The following is a 19,807-nucleotide window of genomic DNA, read 5'->3' as shown; positions in this document are numbered from 1 at the left end:
AGAAGAAAATATCAATTTTCAAGATTTAACTTAATGATATGTTACATTCTTTTAAACTTTAGGTTTGATCTTGCAACAGACACACATGATTTTACTTATGTGAATCTTATCACTAGATACCAGAATAGTTTAGTTCATATTGCTACATGTTTTAATTTAGAGTTACCTAATTATTTCTGTTTCATTGAATCCATTGTGTTAGGCTATTTATTTTGATACTCTGATTCTGACACAGAATTTATTAGTTAGAACATTCAAATTCACATCATTCAAAATTTGAGTAAGAATGAAAACATAAACCTACTAGCTCTACTTAAAAATTTCCCCACTAACTCATATTAATCTATATTTCAAAGTACCTTCTTCTACAATGAATCCTTTGACCCATCTCTCCACTCTTCATTTTTTTTTTAAAGGAGAGATATTTTCCCTTTGCTCCTTTGCTTTGTTTTTATATTCCACATGTGAGAAATCAGGGTATTTGTCTTTCTCTGATTGACTTACGTTGCTTAACATAATGCTCTCAAGCTCCATCCACGTTGTTACAAATGGCGAGATTTTATTTTTTTCTAACTGGAATTTAAATTAAAACTTACAGAGTGTTCTGTAGTTCCTCAAGTACAGATCCTTTACCTCTTTGGTTAGGTTTATTCCCAGGTATCTTATGGTTCTTGGTGCTATAGTAAATGGAATCAATTCTCTAATTTCCCTTTCTGTATTTTCATTGTTAGTGTATAAGAAAGCCACTGATTCTGCACATTGACATTGTATCCTGCCACGTTGCTGAATTGCTGTATGAGTTCTAGTAGTTTGGGAGTAGAGTCTTTTGGGTTTTCCATATAAAGAATCATGTCATCTGTGAATAGAGAGAGTTTTACTTCTTCATTGCCAATTTGGATACCTTCTATTTCTCTTTGTTGTCTGATTGCTGTTGCTAGGACTTCTAATACTATGTTGAACAAGAGTGGTGAAAGTGGGCATCCTTGTCTTGTTCCTGATCTCAACGGGAAGGCTGCAAGCTTTTTCCAATTGAGGATGATATTTGCTGTGGGTTTTTCATAGATAGATTTGATGAGGTTCAGTAATGTTCCCTCTATCCCTATACTTTGAAGTGTTTTAACCAGGAACGGATGCTGGATTTTGTCAAATGCTTTTTATGCATCAATTGAGAGGACCATGTGGTTCTTCTCTCTTCTCATATTAATTTGTTGTATCACATTGATTGATTTGCAAATGTTGAGCCATCCTTGTAGCCCAGGAATGAATCCCACCTGATCATGGTTGATAATCTTTTTAATGTGCTGTTGGATCCTGTTGGCTAGGATCTTGTTGAGAATCTTAGCATCCATATTCATCAGTAATATTGGTCTGAAATTCTCCTTTTTGGTCTTTGCCTGGTTTGGGGATCAGGGTAATGCTAGCTTCATAGAAAGAGTCTGAAAAGGAGAAAGAAAGCAGAGTTTTCCTTCTGCTTCAATTTTTTGAAACAGCTTCAGGAGAATAGGTGTTATTTCTTCTTTGAAAGTTTGGTAGAATTCCCCAGGGAATCCGTCAGGTCCTGGGCTCTTGTTTTTTGGGAGGTTTTTGATCACCGCTTCAATCTCATTACTAGATATCGGTCTATTCAGGTTGTCGATTTCTTCCTGGTTCAATTTTGGGAGTTTATAGTTTTCCAGGAATGCATCCATTTCATCTAGGTTGCTAAGCTTATTGGCATATAACTGTTGATAATAACTTCTGATGATTGTTTCTACTTCCTTGGTGTTCGTTGTGATCTCTTCCTTTTCATTCATAATTTTATGAATTTGGGCTTTCTCTCTTTTCTTTTGGATTAGGGTGGCCAATGGTTTATCGATCTTATTGATTCTTTAAAAAAACCAGCTTCTGAAGATGGCGGAGAAGTAGCAGGCTGAGACTACTTCAGCTAGCCGGAGATCAGCTAGATAGCTTATCTAAAGATTTCAAACACCTGAAAATCCATCGGCAGATCGAAGAGAAGAAGAACAGCAATTCTGAAAACAGAAAAACAACCACTTTCTGAAAGGTAGGGCCGGCGGAGAAGTTAATCCAAAGCGACGGGAAGATAGACCCCGGGGGGAGGGGCCGGCTCCCGGCAAGCGGTGGAGCAACGGCGCACAAAATCAGGACTTTTAATTTAAAAGTCTGTTCCGCTGAGTGACATTGCTCCAGAGGCTAAACTGGGGCGAAGCCCACGCGGGGTCGGCGTGGCCTCAGGTCCCACAGGGTCACAGAAGGATCGGGGGTGTCTGAGTGTCGCAGAGCTTGCGGGTATTGGAACGGGAAAGCCGGCTACAGAGACAGAGCCGACAGTAAGCTCGCAGCTCGGTGTTACCTTGAACCGGTCGCAGGCTCGGTGAGCTCGGAGCACGGCCGGAGGTCAGGCAGTAACTGGGCACTGTTCTCTGAGGGCTCTTTGGAGGCCGCCATTTGTATCCCTGTCCTCCGGAACTCTACGGAAAGAGCTCAGGTAACAAAAGCTCCTGAAAGCAAACCCGAGCAGATTACTCACCCCAGCCCTGGGTAAGGGCGGTGCAATTCCACGTGGGGCAAAGACACTTGAGAATCACTACAACAGGCCCTTCCCCCAAAAGATCAACAAGAAATCCAGCCGAGACCAAGTTCACCTACCAAGGACCGCGGTTTCAATACCAAGGAGAACAGCAGAATTCCAGAGGAGGAGAAAGCAAAGCACGGAACTCATGGCTTTTTACCTGTGATTTTTTTTAGTCTTGCAGTTAATTTGATTTTTTTCTTTTTCATTTTTTTTTTCTTGCCTTCTAGTAATTTTATTTTAACTTTTACCTTTTTCTTTTTTAACGTTTTTTAACTAGTTTATCCAATATATATATTTTTTTCTTTTTTATATTTTTCTTATTTGTTTTCTTTTTTTAAATTCTTTTCTTTTCTTTTTTTTTCTTTTTTCTTTTTATTTTCTTTCTTCCTTTTTGAACCTCTTTTTATCCCCTTTCTCCCCCCTCACGATTTGGGATCTCTTCTAATTTGGTTAAAGCATATTTTCCTGGGGTTGTTACCACCCTTTTAGTATTTCACTTGCTCCTTCATATACTCATATCTGGACAAAATGAAAAGACGGAAAAATTCAACACAAAAAAAAGAACAAGAGGCAGTACCAAAGGCTAGGGACCTAATCAATACAGACATTGGTAATATGTCAGATCTAGAGTTCAGAATGACAATTCTCAAGGTTCTAGCCGGACTCGAAAAAGGCATGGAAGATATTAGAGAAACCCTCTCGAGAGATATAAAAGCCCTTTCTGGAGAAATAAAAGAACTAAAATCTAACCAAGTTGAAATCAAAAAAGCTATTAATGAGGTGTAATCAAAAATGGAGGCTCTCACTGCTAGGATAAATGAGGCAGAAGAAAGAATTAGTGATATAGAAGACCAAATGACAGAGAATAAAGAAGCTGAGCAAAAGAGGGACAAACAGCTACTGGACCACGAGGGGAGAATTCGAGAGATAAGTGACACCATAAGACAAAACAACATTAGAATAATTGGGATTCCAGAAGAAGAAGAAAGGGAGAGGGGAGCAGAAGGTATACTGGAGAGAATTATTGGGGAGAATTTCCCCAATATGGCAAAGGGAACGAGCATCAAAATTCAGGAGGTTCAGAGAATGCCCCTCAAAATCAATAAGAATAGGCCCACACCCCGTCACCTAATAGTAAAATTTACAAGTCTCAGTGACAAAGAGAAAATCCTGAAAGCAGCCCGAGAAAGAAGTCTGTAGCATACAATGGTAAAAATATTAGATTGGCAGCTGACTTATCCACAGAGACCTGGCAGGCCAGAAAGAGCTGGCATGATATTTTCAGAGCACTAAACGAGAAAAACATGCAGCCAAGAATACTATATCCAGCTAGGCTATCATTGAAAATAGAAGGAAAGATTAAAAGCTTCCAGGACAAACAAAAACTGAAAGAATTTACAAACACCAAACCAGCTCTACTGGAAATATTGAAAGGGGTCCTCTAAGCAAAGAGAGAGCCTACAAGTGGTAGATCAGAAAGGAACAGAGACCATATAAAGTAACAGTCACCTTACAGGCAATACAATGGCACTAAATTCATATCTCTCAATAGTTACCCTGAATGTTAATGCCTTAATGCCCCTGTCAAAAGACACAGGGTATCAGAATGGATAAAAAAACAAAACCCATCTATATGTTGCCTCCAAGAAACTCATTTTAAGCCTGAAGACACCTCCAGATTTAAAGTGAGGGGGTGGAAAAGAATTTACCATGCTAATGGACATCAGAAGAAAGCAGGAGTGGCAATCCTTATATCAGATCAATTAGATTTTAAGCCAAAGACTATAATAAGAGATGAGGAAGGACACTATATCATACTCAAAGGGACTGTCCAACAAGAAGATCTAACAATTTTAAATATCTATGCCCCCAACGTGGGAGCAGCCAACTATATAAACCAATTAATAACAAAATCAAAGAAACACATCAACAATAATACAATAACAGTAGGGGACTTTAACACTCCCCTCACTGAAATGGACAGATCATCCAAGCAAAAGATCAGCAAGGAAATAAAGGCCTTAAACGACACACTGGACCAGAATGACATCACAGATATATTCAGAACATTTCATCCCAAAGCAACAGAATACACATTCTTCTCTAGTGCACATGGAACATTCTCCAGAATAGATCACATCCTTGGTCCTAAATCAGGACTCAATCGGTATCAAAAGATTGGGATCATTCCCTGCATATTTTCAGACCACAATGCTCTAAAGCTAGAACTCAACCACAAAAGGAAGTTTGAAAAGAACCCAAATACATGGAGACTAAACAGCATCCTTCTAAAGAATGAATGGGTCAACCGGGAAATTAAAGATGAATTGAAAAAAATCATGGAAACAAATGATAATGAAAATACAACGGTTTAAAATCTGTGGGACACAACAAAGGCAGTCCTGAGAGGAAAATATATAGCGGTAGAAGCCTTTCTCAAGAAACAATAAAGGTCTCAGGTACACAAGCTAAACCTACACCTAAAGGAGCTGGAGAAAGAACAAGAAAGAAACCCTAAGCCCAGCAGGAGAAGAGAAATCATAAAGATCAGAGCAAAAATCAATGAAATAGAAACCAAAAAAACAATAGAACAAATCAACGAAACTAGGAACTGGTTCTTTGAAAGAATTAATAAAATTGATAAACCCCTGGCCAGCCTTATCAAAAAGAAAAGAGAAAGGACCCAAATAAATAAAATCATGAATGAAAGAGGAGAGATCACAACTAACACCAAAAAAATACAAACTATTATAAGAACATACTATGAGCAACTCTACGCTAACAAATTTGACAATCTGGAAGAAATGGATGCATTCCTAGAAACATATAAACTACCACAACTGAACCAGGAAGAAGTAGAAAGCCTGAACAGACCCATAACCAGTAAGGAGATTGAAACAGTCATTAAAAATCTCCAAACAAACAAAAGCCCAGGGCCAGACGGCTTCCCGGGGGAATTCTACCAAACATTTAAAGAAGAACTAATTCCTATTCTCCTGAAACTGTTCCAAAAAATTGAAATGGAAGGAAAACTTCCAAACTCATTTTATGAGGCCAGCATCACCTTGATCCCAAAACCAGACAAGGATCCCACCAAAAAAGAGAGCTATAGACCGATATCCTTGATGAACACAGATGCGAAAATTCTCACCAAAATACTAGCCAATAGGATTCAACAGTACATTAAAAGGATTATTCACCACGACCAAGTGGGATTTATTCCAGGGCTGCAAGGTTGGTTCAACATCCACAAATCAGTCAATGTGATACAACACATCAATAAAAGAAAGAACAAGAACCATATGATACTCTCAATAGATGCTGAAAAAGCATTTGACAAAGTACAGCATCCCTTCCTGATCAAAACTCTTCAAAGTGTAGGGATAGAGGGGACATACCTCAATATCATCAAAGCCATCTATGAAAAACCCAGCGCAAATATCATTCTCAATGGAGAAAAACTGAAAGCTTTTCCGCTAAGGTCAGGAACACGGCAGGGATGTCCATTATCACCACTGCTATTCAACATAGTACTAGAGGTCCTAGCCTCAGCAATCAGACAACAAAAGGAAATTAAAGGCATCCAAATCGGCAAAGAAGAAGTCAAACTATCACTCTTCTCAGATGATATGATACTATATGTGGAAAACCCAAAAGACTCCACTCCAAAACTGCTAGAACTTATACAGGAATTCAGTAAAGTGTCAGGATATAAAATCAATGCACAGAAATTAGTTGCATTTCTCTACACCAACAGCAAGACAGAAGAAAGAAAAATTAAGGAGTCAATCCCATTTACAATTGCACCCAAAACCATAAGATACCTAGGAATAAACCTAACCAAAGAGGCACAGAATCTATACTCAGAAAACTATAAAGTACTCATGAAAGAAACTGAGGAAGACACAAAGAAATGGAAAAATGTTCCATGCTCCTGGATTGGAAGAATAAATATTGTGAAAATGTCTATGCTACCTAAAGCAATCTACACATTTAATGCAATTCCTATCAAAGTACCATCCATCTTTTTCAAAGAAATGGAACAAATAATTCTAAAATTTATATGGAACCAGAAAAGACCTCGAATAGCCAAAGGGATATTGAAAAAGAAAGCCAACGTTGGTGGCATCACAATTCTGGACTTCAAGCTCTATTACAAAGCTGTCATCATCAAGACAGCATGGTACTGGCACAAAAACAGACACATAGATCAATGGAACAGAATAGAGAGCCCAGAAATAGACCCTCAACTCTACAGTCAACTAATCTTCGACAAAGCAGGAAAGAATGTCCAATGGAAAAAAGACAGCCTCTTCAATAAATGGTGCTGGGAAAATTGGACAGCCACATGCAGAAAAATGAAATTGGACCATTTCCTTACACCACACACAAAAATAGACTCAAAATGGATGAAGGACCTCAATGTGCGAAAGGAATCCATCCAAATCCTTGAGGAGAACACAGCAGCAACCTCTTCGACCTCAGCCGCAGCAACATCTTCCTAGGAACAACGCAAAAGGCAAGGGAAGCAAGGGCAAAAATGAACTATTGGGATTTCATCAAGATCAAAAGCTTTTGCACAGCAAAGGAAACAGTTAACAAAATCAAAAGACAACTGACAGAATGGGAGAAGATATTTGCAAACGACATATCAGATAAAGGACTAGTGTCCAGAATCTATAAAGAACTTAGCAAACTCAACACCCAAAGAACAAATAATCCAATCAAGAAATGGGCAGAGGACATGAACAGACATTTCTGCAAAGAAGACATCCAGATGGCCAACAGACACATGAAAAAGTGCTCCATATCACTCGGCATCAGGGAAATACAAATCAAAACCACAATGAGATATCACCTCACACCAGTCAGAATGGCTGAAATCAACAAGTCAGGAAATGACAGATGCTGGCGAGGATGCGGAGAAAGGGGAACCCTCCTACACTGTTGGTGGGAATGCAAGCTGGTGCAGCCACTCTGGAAAACAGCATGGAGGTTCCTCAAAATGTTGAAAATAGAACTGCCCTATGACCCAGCAATTGCACTATTGGGTATTTACCCTAAAGATACAAACGTAGTGATCCAAAGGGGCACGTGCACCCGAATGTTTATAGCAGCAATGTCCACAATAGCCAAACTATGGAAAGAACCTAGATGTCCATCAACAGATGAATGGATCAAGAAGAAGTGGTATATATACACAATGGAATACTATGCAGCCATCAAAAGAAATGAAATCTTGCCATTTGCGACAACATGGATGGAACTAGAGCGTATCCTGCTTAGCAGAGAAAGACAACTATCATATGATCTCCCTGATATGAGGAAGTGGTGATGCAACATGGGGGCTTAAGTGGGTAGGAGAAGAATCAATGAAACAAGATGGGATTGGGAGGGAGACAAACCATAAGTGACTCTTAATCTCACAAAACAAACTGAGGGTTGCTGGGGGGAGGGGGTTTGGGAGAAGGGGGTAGGATTATGGACATTGGGGAGCATATGTGCTTTGGTGAGTGCTGTGAAGTGTGTAAACCTGGTGATTCACAGACCTGTACCCCTGGGGATAAAAATATATGTTTATAAAAAATAAAAAATTATAAAAAAAAAAACAGCTTCTAGTTTCATTGATACGTTCTACTGTATCTCTGGTTTCTACCTCATTGATCTCAGCTCTAATCTTGATGATTTCCCTTCTTCTGTGTGGAGTTGGTTTAATTTGTTGTTGATTCTCCAGTTCTTTAAGGTGTAGAAACAGCTGTTGTACTCTGGATTTTTCACTTTTTTTTTAGGGAGGCTTGAATGGCTATGTATTTCTCCCTTAGGACCGCCTTTGCTGTATCCCATAGGTTTTGGACCGAAGTGTCTTCATTCTCATTGGTTTCCATGAATTGTTTCAGTTCTTCTTTATCTCCTGGTTGATCCAAGTATTCTTAAGCAAGGTGGTCTTTAGCTTCCAGGTGTTTGAGTTCCTTCTGAACTTTTCCTTGTGATTGAGCTCCAGTTTCAAAGCATTGTGATCTGAGAATATGCAGGGAATAATCTCAGTCTTTTGATATTGGTTGAGTCCTGATTTGTGACCCAGTATGTGGTCTATTCTGGAGAAGGTTCCTACAGAACACTCATGAAAGAAATTGAAGAAGATACAAAAAGGTGGAAGACCATTCCATGCTCTTGGATCGGAAGAATAAACATTGTTAAAATGTCTATACTGCCTAGAGCAATCTATACTTATAATGCCATTCTGATCAAAATTCCACCAATATTCTTCAAAGAGCTGGAGCAAATAATCCTAAAATTTGTACGGAATCAGAAGAGAACCCTAATTGCTAAGGAAATGTTGAAAAACCAAAATAAAGCTGGGGGCATCACGTTACCTGATTCCAAGCTTTATTACAAAGCTGTGATCACCAAGACAGCATGGTACTGGCATAAAAACAGACACATAGACCAGTGGAACAGAATAGAGAGCCGAGATATGGACCCTCAACTCTATGGTCAATTAATCTTCGACAAAACAGGAAAATATATACAGTGGAGAAAAGACAGTCTCTTCAATAAATGGTGCTGGGAAAACTGGACAGCTATACGTAGAAGAATGAAACTCAACCATTCTCTTACACTGTACACAAAGATAAACTCAAAATGGATAAAAGAACTCAATGTGAGACAGGAATCCATCAGAATCCTAGAGGAGAACATAGGCAGTAATCTCTTCAATACCAGCCACAGCAACTTCTTTCAAGATATGTTTCCAAAGGCAAAGGAAACAAAAGCAAAAATAAACTTTTGGGACTTCATCAAAATCAAAAGCTTCTGCACAGCAAAGGAAACAGTCAAGAAAACAAAGAGGCAACCCACGGAATGGGAGAAGATATTTGCAAATGACAGTACAGACAAAGGTTGATATCCAGGATCTATAATGAACTCCTCAAACTCAACACACATAAAACAGGCAAACATATCAAAAAATGGGCAGAAGATATGAACAGACACTTCTCCAATCAAGACATACAAATGGCTAGTGGACACATGAAAAAATATTCATCATCACTAGCCCTCAGGGAAATTCAAATTAAAACCACATTGAGATATCACCTTACACCAGTTAGAATGGCCAAAATTAACAAAACAGGAAACAACATGTGTTGGAGGGGATGTGGAGAAAGGGGAACCCTCTTACACTGTTGGTGGGAATGAAAGTTGGTGCAGCCTCTTGGGAGAACAGTGTGGAGATTCCTCAAGAAATTCAAAATAGAACTTCCCTATGACCCTGCAATTGCACTCCTGGGTATTTACCCCAAAGATACAGATGTCGTGAAAAGAAGGGCCATCTGTATCCCAATGTTTATAGCAGCAATGGCCACGGTTGCCAAACTGTGGAAAGAACCAAGGTGCCCTTCAACGGATGAATGGATAAGGAAGATGTGGTCCATATACACTATGGAGTATTATGCCTCCATCAGAAAGGATGAATACCCAACTTTTGTAGCAACATGGATGGGACTGGAAGAGATTATGTTGAGTGAAATAAGTCAAGCAGAGAGAGTCAGTTATCATATGGTTTCACTTATTTGTGGAGCATAACAACTAGCATGGAGGACAAGGGGTGTTAGAGAGCAGAAGGGAGTTGGGGGAAATTGGAAGGGGAGGTGAATCATGAGAGACTATGGACTGAAAAACAATCTGAGGGGTTTAAAGTGGCGGGGGGGTGGGAGGTTGGGGTACCAGGTGGTGGGTATTATAGAGGGCACGGATTGCATGGGGCACTGGGTGTGGTGAAGAAATAATGAATACTGTTTTTCTGAAAATAAATTAATTAATAAAAAAACTTACAAATAAAGAGAGAGATTTTGTCATACCACTTTTCTAGAATATTGTTAAATTTAGGATTTTGAAAGAAATAGAGTAAGTTGCCTTCTCTTCTGTGTAAATATATGTTGGCCTGCTAATGGTCAATGCTTTTATTTCTAGAGATTTACAAACCAGATATTAAAACATGTATGCTATAAATTTCAGTTTCTTGCAAGTAGGAACACTTGATAGTTTCAGTTTTCCATTGACTCTCTTATCCTCCCTGGTTCCACAAACATTGTCAATTTTAGCTTCATAGAAAGTTCTCCTAAGTTCCTTGTTATGAACTATAACTGGGATGATTGATTTGAATTCATATTGAATAGTTAAATAGCTCTTACTTTCTCTTCATTTATATTATATTTCAATTCCTTTCAACAATCTCTTCTATCCTTTGCATACCATTTTTTTTTTTCTCTTTGGATAGAGAAGATGGAAGTAGACTATGAGCTGGAAGCCTTGATTTAATTCATGAATTGCAGGAGAGCCATCTATTTAAAGTGGAGGTCAGATGATATGTTTAGTTTTTGTGCAAATACATTCAGAAAAATAAAGCAATATTTCCCCCTTATACACTTTTTTACAGAGGCCTCAACTTGTTCTGGACAAACTGCTACTTGCCCGTCCCAACTCCTTCTTTCATATCAACCTTTTTGGTTTCTTAAGAACAAAGTCCAAGTATATATACTATAATACCTACACATAGAATAAGTTATGTTAGCAGAAAGAAAAGTAATTAATATGTTTCAGAGTAATTTGTTGAAAATAAAAGCTAATAAGTATATGCAGGCAGTCCTGTTTATCCCAGATTAAAATTAGAACTGGGAAGATGGTTGATATTCTCCTCTGTTATAATAAGCGGAGTGGCTTCTTAGTGAGGAGGATACTAATAGGCAATTATCTCAAAGAATGGGAAATTAGAAGTAGCTGGGAGAAAAGTTTTGGATTCTTCCCAAAGTGTTTATTTGACTCCTATTTGTATGGTTTTCTGATTGTTCTTTTACCTCAGGTTCCCCAGAGAATGAAAATCTGAGGACCAGAATAGAGAAGATATTTTTCAACTTGGAGGGAATTTCCAGTGGAGTCCTGCACTGTCTGGTCCTTTTCCATGGGATAAACTTCAGAAATATATTTATATATTTTATATATTTTCCTATTCTTATAGGAATATATTTTCCTATTCTTATATATTATATATTTTCCTATTCTTCTTGCTAATACTTTCATATGACAGTAATATTCAAAGAAGTAATCATTATTTGTTAAACAAATTTATTTCAGACATCATGACTATCTCTAAGAGCTAGGGCATGTATACGACATGTTTAATATTATCTTCATTTTACAAATTAAAAAGCTGAAGATTAGAGAGTTAAATAACCAGACAATATCTACCAATTATGAAATGTCAAAATCAAGAATCTAATACAGTTCCATCAGGTATCAAACCTATGTTTCTTCCACTTTAGCACATCACCATGCTTAGCCTTTAATACTAGGTTTTAAATTAGATTTGAACTAACCTTGGATAAATTTTAGAAACAAAAATGAGTTTTCCCCTTACACCATGTCCTTTCACATGTTTCTGTGGACTCATTATGAGAACTGAAATCAATTAATCACATGTATCAAGAAACTTGCTGCTACGGTACACAGATTCACTGTATATTAAATTAATATGTTTTTTTGAACTATCAAGACATTCTCATTTGAAAAAGACATACCATTAAACATTTTAGTTATTACTTTTGGCAGTCAGATTTCAGCCAACTGCCTTTGCTGTCCTTTTGTTTCATTTATACTATGACAGAAAGGACAATGGGGCACCTGGGCAAGCTCCCACATTTTGGGATTCTGTTCTGTGCACAGCTTTTCTGCTGCCATTTTGGAGAGAGAAAGGGACTTATGACAATAGTTATGACAGCAGATGTGATTTTTATGTAGTACCAGCTCTTTTGCTCTGCAGAGGTAAGTACCATTGAAAACTAACACTAAAAATGTGGAGCACCACGCCAGTATAGAATGCACCATTCCTAAAACTCATCTGCTCTATTGCAAAGAAAGCTTTATAAAAATACAATGAGAAGAATGAACATTTTATTTAGAAAGCTATACTTGCATTTATAAGTGAAAATTCCATATCAAAATGGGTAGAGGATGTAATAAACAAAATAACCTCATTCTCAGTGATTTTTTTTTCTTGTTGGTATTAATGGAAATTAGGTTTCCATTTCTATCAATTCATTAATCATTTATGGGACTTTCTGTGTCAAAGCTGTGACAATTAAGAACCTGTCTGTAACAGAGCTCCTCACAAGGGAAGACACAGTTTATACTCTAGACTAGAATGTGGACACCCACTGTTATATAAAAGCTTGTGTAGTGCATGTAACAGAAGCACATGTGTCACAGGAGCACCTCGGAAAGAGAATGGAGAGGAATTTGTGGGTCTTTAAGTTTGTTCTTTGGAGGATGGAAAGAATTTGATTGGTAGAAGAAAAAAAAATAGAGCTGAGAATAGTGAGAAATGACATTGAGATGTAACAGATGGAAAGTTGGCTATTTGAGTAGTTCTGAAAAATGTCAATGGCTGAATAGCTGAGAAGAATGAATAGGAGATGAAATTAGAAGTATAAGTTTGTCCTACTGGAGACGACTTTGAATGTCAGGTTTCTGTATTTCTTATTTAATAATTAAGAAACATTAAAGGCTTTAGAACAGATGAGATAAATAGTGCTAAAAAATGTGGGGAAAAAATAACAGTAATAAGTACACAGGCAGTCTAACATTCTGATTAGGAAGATGGACCCTGATATCATTTTGCCTTGGTTCATATATTCACTCCTCCCCCTGGCAGCTATGTAGTCCAAGACACTTACTATTCCTTTTCCAGTCTTTTTCTATGTTTTGTAAAATCAGGAGAATACTAATTATATGCCCATCTAACTAGAGTCTTACAAAAATTAAATGTGATAATACAGAAAAAGAAATCAATGCAAAATGATCCATAGAGTAAGTACTCTAAAAAAGTTGGCTGCAATTGACATTTTTAAAAGTTTTTATTTAAATTCCAGTCAGTCAACATACAGTGTAATGTTATTTTCAGGTGAACGATACAATGATTCAGCACTTCCATACATCACTCCATACATCACTTCCACTCATCACAGCAAATGCCCTTGTCTGTACACACACATCCATATATATATATATATATATAGATAGATAGATAGATATATCTGTATATATATATATATATATATATATATACAGATATATCTATCTATCTATCTATATATCTGTATGTGTGTGTGTATGAATACATATACAAATGTATCCATACTGTGTGTGTGTATGTATCCATATTGTACACCCATACTGTGGGCACATACATGTATCCACACTGATGAATGGATAAAGATGTGTGTGTGTATATATATATATACATATATATATATCTTATATATATATATATATAAGATAAAGAAGACATGTGTATGTGTATATATATGTAAGTATATGTATACATATCCATCCATATATATATATATATGCCCATATATGTGTGTATATGTACATATATACACACACATACATATACACACACATCTTCTTTATCCATTCATCAGTTGATGGACATTTGGGCATTTTCCATAATTTAGCTATTGTAGATAATGTTGCTATAAACATCAGAGTGCATGTATCTCTTTGAATTAGAATTTTTGTATTCTTTAGGTAAATACCTAGTAGTTCAATTGCTGGAACATAGGGTAGTTTTATTTTTAACTTTTTGAGGCATCTTCATACTGTTTTCCAGAGTGGCTGCACCAGTTTGCATTCCCACTAACAGTGCAAGAGGGTTTTCCTTTCTCCTCATCCTCATCAACACCTGTTGATGTTGTTTCTTGTGTTGTAGATTTTAGTCATTCTGACACATGAGAAGCAAGCAAATCAATCAATGTGATACACCACATTAATAAAAAAAAAGGTAAGAAATATATTATCATTTCAATAGATGCAGAAAAAGCATTTGACAAAGCACAGCACCCATTCATGCTAAAACCCTCAACAAAGTAGGTTTAGAGGGAATATACCTGAACATAATAAAGACCATCTATAAAAAGCCCACAGCTACTATCATCCTCAATGGAGAAAAACTGAGAGCTGTTCCCCTACATTCAGGAACAAGATATGAATGTCCACTCTCTCCACTATTATTTAACAGAGTACTGGAAGTCCTAGCCACAGCAATAGCACAACAAAAGGAAATCAGATTTATCCAAATGACAAGAAAGAGATAAAATTTTCACTATTTGTAGATGGCACAATACTTTGTATACAAAACCCACAAAGACTCTACAAAAAAACTGTGAGAACTGATAAGCAAATTCAGTAAAGTTGCAGGATACAAAATCAATATACAGAAATCTGTTGCTTTTTTGAGACAGCAATAATGAAGCAGCAGGAGAAATTAAGGAATCAATCTCATTTAGAATTGCACCAAAAACTATAAGATACTTAGGAATAAACTTACTCAAAGTAGTGCAATTGATATATTTTTTTAGTGCAATTGATATTTTTAATGTAACATTTTATTAGCATTTCTAGATATATTTAAGTAATATGAGTGAGAGATATTTAAGTAAGAGATGTGGTATGGGAGGTAATGAAAGTTCTAATGTTTCTGAAAAGGAAGTCATGGACAATGAGAACAAGTAAGAGAGGTCGTGTCAAGGTAGCTTAGACTGACTGCCCAGAATGCCCACCCAGCTGAGAAAGTGTCCAGCAGTCAAGACTGACTCCAAGAGGTTAATGCCTCTTAGAAAGAATAAGTGACCAATAGGTTTTATGTATTTTGCATGCAACACAGTGAGCTCATTTTGACTATCAGTACAAATTTACATTTTTCACATTACACTGTAGCCACTGGCTTCAAAATTTTCATGCAACAAAATATTTTATATATTTCAATATATAAAACATGATGACCACAGTTAAAAGATTCTACTACATATTTGAAAGTTGCTAAGAGAGTAAATCTTAGAAGTTTTTATCACAAGAAAAAGATTTCATAACAATGTGTGGAGTGGATGTTAACTAGAGTTACTGTGATCCTCTTAAAATATATACTATATACTATTATATATATATACTATATATATAAAATATATACTATACAAACTAATACAATGTATATAAACTAATAGCATTTGTCAATTTTTATCTTAATTAAAACAAAAAGCAAAAGGAAAGGACAGAAACAGTACATTTAAAATAGCAATAAAGTTAAATAGTATTCATTTGGGATATTTGCGCAATGTCTTGAAATTTTTAATATCAAATTACATACTTTTAAAAATATGATCCTACAGGAATACTAAGAAACAAGCTATGTACCTGGGAGAATTTGAAGTGATCCAGTAAATTACATCCTTTCTCTCTGCCAATATTTGGAAAAATGAGAGATGGATATAGAAAGCATAAAAATTTATTCATTCATTCAACAAATATTTACTTAACTCTTACTTATATTTGGCACTCTTTTTTTTTTTTTTAAAGATTTTATTTATTTATTTGACAGAGAGAGATCACAAGTAGGCAGAGACACAGCCAGAGAGAGAGAGAGGAGGAAGCAGGCTCCCTGCTGAGCAGAGAGCCTGATGCAGGACTCAATCCCAGGACCCTGAGATCATGACCTGAGCCAAAGGCAGCGGCTTAACCCACTGAGCCACCCAGGCGCCCTATATTTGGCACTCTTAAAGACACCGGTGATGAAGCTCAAAATGAATGAAACAAAAAGATCTCTGGTTATAGAACTTACTGGTCTGCAGAAGGGACGAATGCCAGATGGTCTGGAGACAGAGATACACTGCTCAAAGCTTACTTCGAGACAGGACATGATACGCACTGCCCAGCGAGAACTGTGGCTGGTTGCCAGTCCCCAGCCTTGGCTGATCCAAGCCTAGCTATGCCCTTCTCTGCCCAACGTGTGACTCCCTTAATGGATTCACTTGGGATTTGCAGAGAAGGTTTCAGGTCTTCTTCACGGTCAGAGTGTTCCAAGTGCTCATTCCATGTACCCAACCTTGCAATTCCATTTATTTCAGAAGTATTAACTCCTCCCCCCAACTCTGTGGTACTTCTAATTCAGAGACAATATCTTTTCCTAAAGAGCTATCACAGATGTTGGTAAAAGATAGATTTTACTGGTATGAGGAAGAAAGCTTAGGGTTGAATGTAGCTTTAGAGCTAGGGCCAGAAGGGCTTGCTTACTCCCTACCCATGAAGCACACAGTCTTAAACCTTCACAGTCTCAAGCAGTATGAACAACTACAAGGAGGCGTCTTACTGAAGGGCGGAGAATACAAACTTGGCAGCAGGAAGGTTAGCAAAATAAATAGAAGCCAGATTCGGCACCCAGATAAGGCATCCTTTCCACGGAGCTAAGTGAGTGTGGGGTAGGGAGAGATGTGCTGCCCCACTGCAGCTGAAAATTATCCACAGGGAAACATGACATCACGGGAAGGGAGGCTGCTTATTTATAGACCCAACAGGCATTATTTTTCCCATTTCAAAGATAACGAAAATAAAATTCAGAAATACTGAGTCACTTGCCAAAGATTATATAAGAAGTAAATTCTGGAGCCCAGACTCGCAGCTTTTTTAATTCAAGTAAATCCATTTGAATATCTTGTCTATACCTCCATACATCGACCTAGCATGTAGGTATAGAGAATTAAACACCTTTGCACTTAAGATATTTCAATTCAAAGAGTCAGAAGTTTTGGATGATTTCAACATAGTATTCACTATATGATGTTTGATTGAGGATACCAAGAGGACACTGAAACACCTTTGTTAACAATGTGTTGATGAAAGGCTATGGGTGGCTTCCCAAAGGAGGTTGTAGCTGAGTTGAATTTTGAAGGATAGTAAGAATGACGGAGGTGAGTGGGTAGAAGATTAAAGATAAAAGACAATTCTGGATAAAAGGAGCTGAGGCCTAGAGATCCAAGAGAGCACAGAACCTTCAGGGAAGGCAAGAGGTTACAAATGGTTAGGGAATGTAGCACAAGAAGGGAGTGATAAAATACAGGACTATAAATGTATATAGCACCACCTAGTCAAAAACGTACTATGTGCTAAACACAGTATTGTGTGCTAAGACTATAACAGGAATGGGTAAAATAGATGGCGTCTAGATCCTGAAATCACACTGTCTGAATGTGTTCTGATTGAGGAAGGATAGGCTGTTCTAAAGGAAAGGAGGCAGCACGTACTCTCTCCTGGGGTGGGCATGGAAATGGCTTCCTAGCAAAAGGAAATTTCAACCTAAGACATGAAGTATGAGTGGGGATTTTTGTTTTGTTTTGTTTTGTTTGTTTTTGTTTTATTTTGTTTTTAAGATTTTATTTATTTACTTGAGAGGGAGGGAGAATGAGAGAGAGAGAGAGAGCATGAGAGCGGAGAGGTCACTGAGAGAAGCAGACTCCCCAGCAAGCAGGAAGCCCAATGTGGGACTCGATCCTGGAACTCCAGGATGATGACCTGAGCCTAAGACAGTCATCCAATTAACTGAGCCAACTGAGACACCTGGGCATCCAGAGGCCCTATAAGTAGGGTTTTACCAGAAGAAAGGTAAAGGAAGAACATTCCAAAGAGAGGAAATACGATGTCCACAAAAACAAAGGGCAAAAAGAAAAGGGCATAACTCGTGAACTGAAGAACACTGAAGAATAGAATGTGAAGCAAGAACATATATTCAATTGAAAAATGATGTTCTAAGAGAAAACATATGTGGTCCAACATCACTTTAGTAAGTGTTAAATTCTATATCCATTGCTTCTAAAATCTGTGAGAAATCTCTATCAGGCCAAAGGAACACAAGAAGGGCCAATCACATGATTGTACATATAGTTGTTGGGAAGCTGCTAAATTGCCCCAAATTTGACAGTGATCTTATAAACTCCTCCAATTTCACGACTCTGCTTTCATCCCACTGACTGTAGGCTTTTTTAAAATTGTCAAAATGCAAATGCCTCTAGGATTCTAACATTTTAACTTTACTGATATTTATAGCAGAGTAGGAATAAACTATCCATTTTTAATGGCGTTAGAGTAGAACACATAAAACTTGACATGGAACACCCATTCTAATCTGTCAGAGCTGACTAAGTTTAAAAACAGGGCTGTGTATCTGTGTATTGCAAATCACATTATACTTGAGAGGACCTCCAAACAAACCTCTTAGATATAGACTTTTTCAGGTGTTTTCAACATGCTCTCTTACTCATCTATGTGGAAAACCTGTTTCAACTTTTAAGCTAAATCTTTTACGATTTTCCAGGTATCTCAGAATCTAATTCAAAGTTTTGTGCATTTAATATATACCTAAGGACTTTTAATAGCATATATAACTCCTAACAGATATTTTAAAAAGAAGCAATGTTAGTGTTTGTGTTTTATAAGAGATTTTATGTTGTTGTGCTCTAATGTAACGTAAAACAAACACATAACTAAAGGACGAAGGAAATAAAATACCCTTTATCAAAAGAAAAACCTTAACCCTTGAAAAATATCTCAAACACAGTTCTACACAGTAGAGGAAAGAATGCGATCGTCAGCATGAAGTATTTGCTCTAAATCAGCCCTACTTAATTTTTAATGATGCTAACAATAGCAGCAAACCAGACTCTTGTTTTGCTTTGTTTATGTGATGTTGTTATTTCGCCATTACTTTGACAAGTGGAGTTCAGAGGGAGTTCACTCAGAGATACCACATCTTTTGGAAAACGCAAGGCTGGCACTGGAGGCCACTGGGGACTCTCTGTTTCAAAGTCTGTATATGAACACACTTAGAACAATTTGGAATCTTCTATTTCATGTCCTGCCCCTAGCTATCTTATTTGTTAGAACCTGTGATTGGATTACAGAAAGATTACACTTTAACCTGCATTTAATCTCAACTAAATAGATATCAGAAGCCATGTTAAGAAATTCAATTTTGTTGCTTTTAAGTGTCAGATGAAGGGTGTGGTTTTATTTTGGTATATTAAATGTTGCTGAGCAACATAAAATTGTTTTCAATATAGTTTATACCAGTGAAGGGCAAAAGTAAGTTGTTCCTTCATTTCATGGGGATACTTTCTATGAAATTTCCTCTGCAGATACCAGCATCTCGATGAGCAAAAGGTCAGGAAGAATTATAACAAAATGTATGTTGGAGAAAGTCTTAGGTGACAAGATATTACTCCTAAAAGGCATTTCAAAGCCTTAGACATTGCAACCCTGTCCTTTTTAATACAGTGGTTACATTTTTTATTTTTTTTGTAAAGTGCAGCTTGTCATTCTATCCTTTTCAATTATTGTTCTTTCTATTGC

This window comes from Mustela lutreola, chromosome 13 (genome assembly GCF_030435805.1).
Source record: "Mustela lutreola isolate mMusLut2 chromosome 13, mMusLut2.pri, whole genome shotgun sequence".
NCBI lineage: Eukaryota > Metazoa > Chordata > Mammalia > Carnivora > Mustelidae > Mustela > Mustela lutreola.
This window is presented reverse-complemented; position numbering follows the sequence as displayed.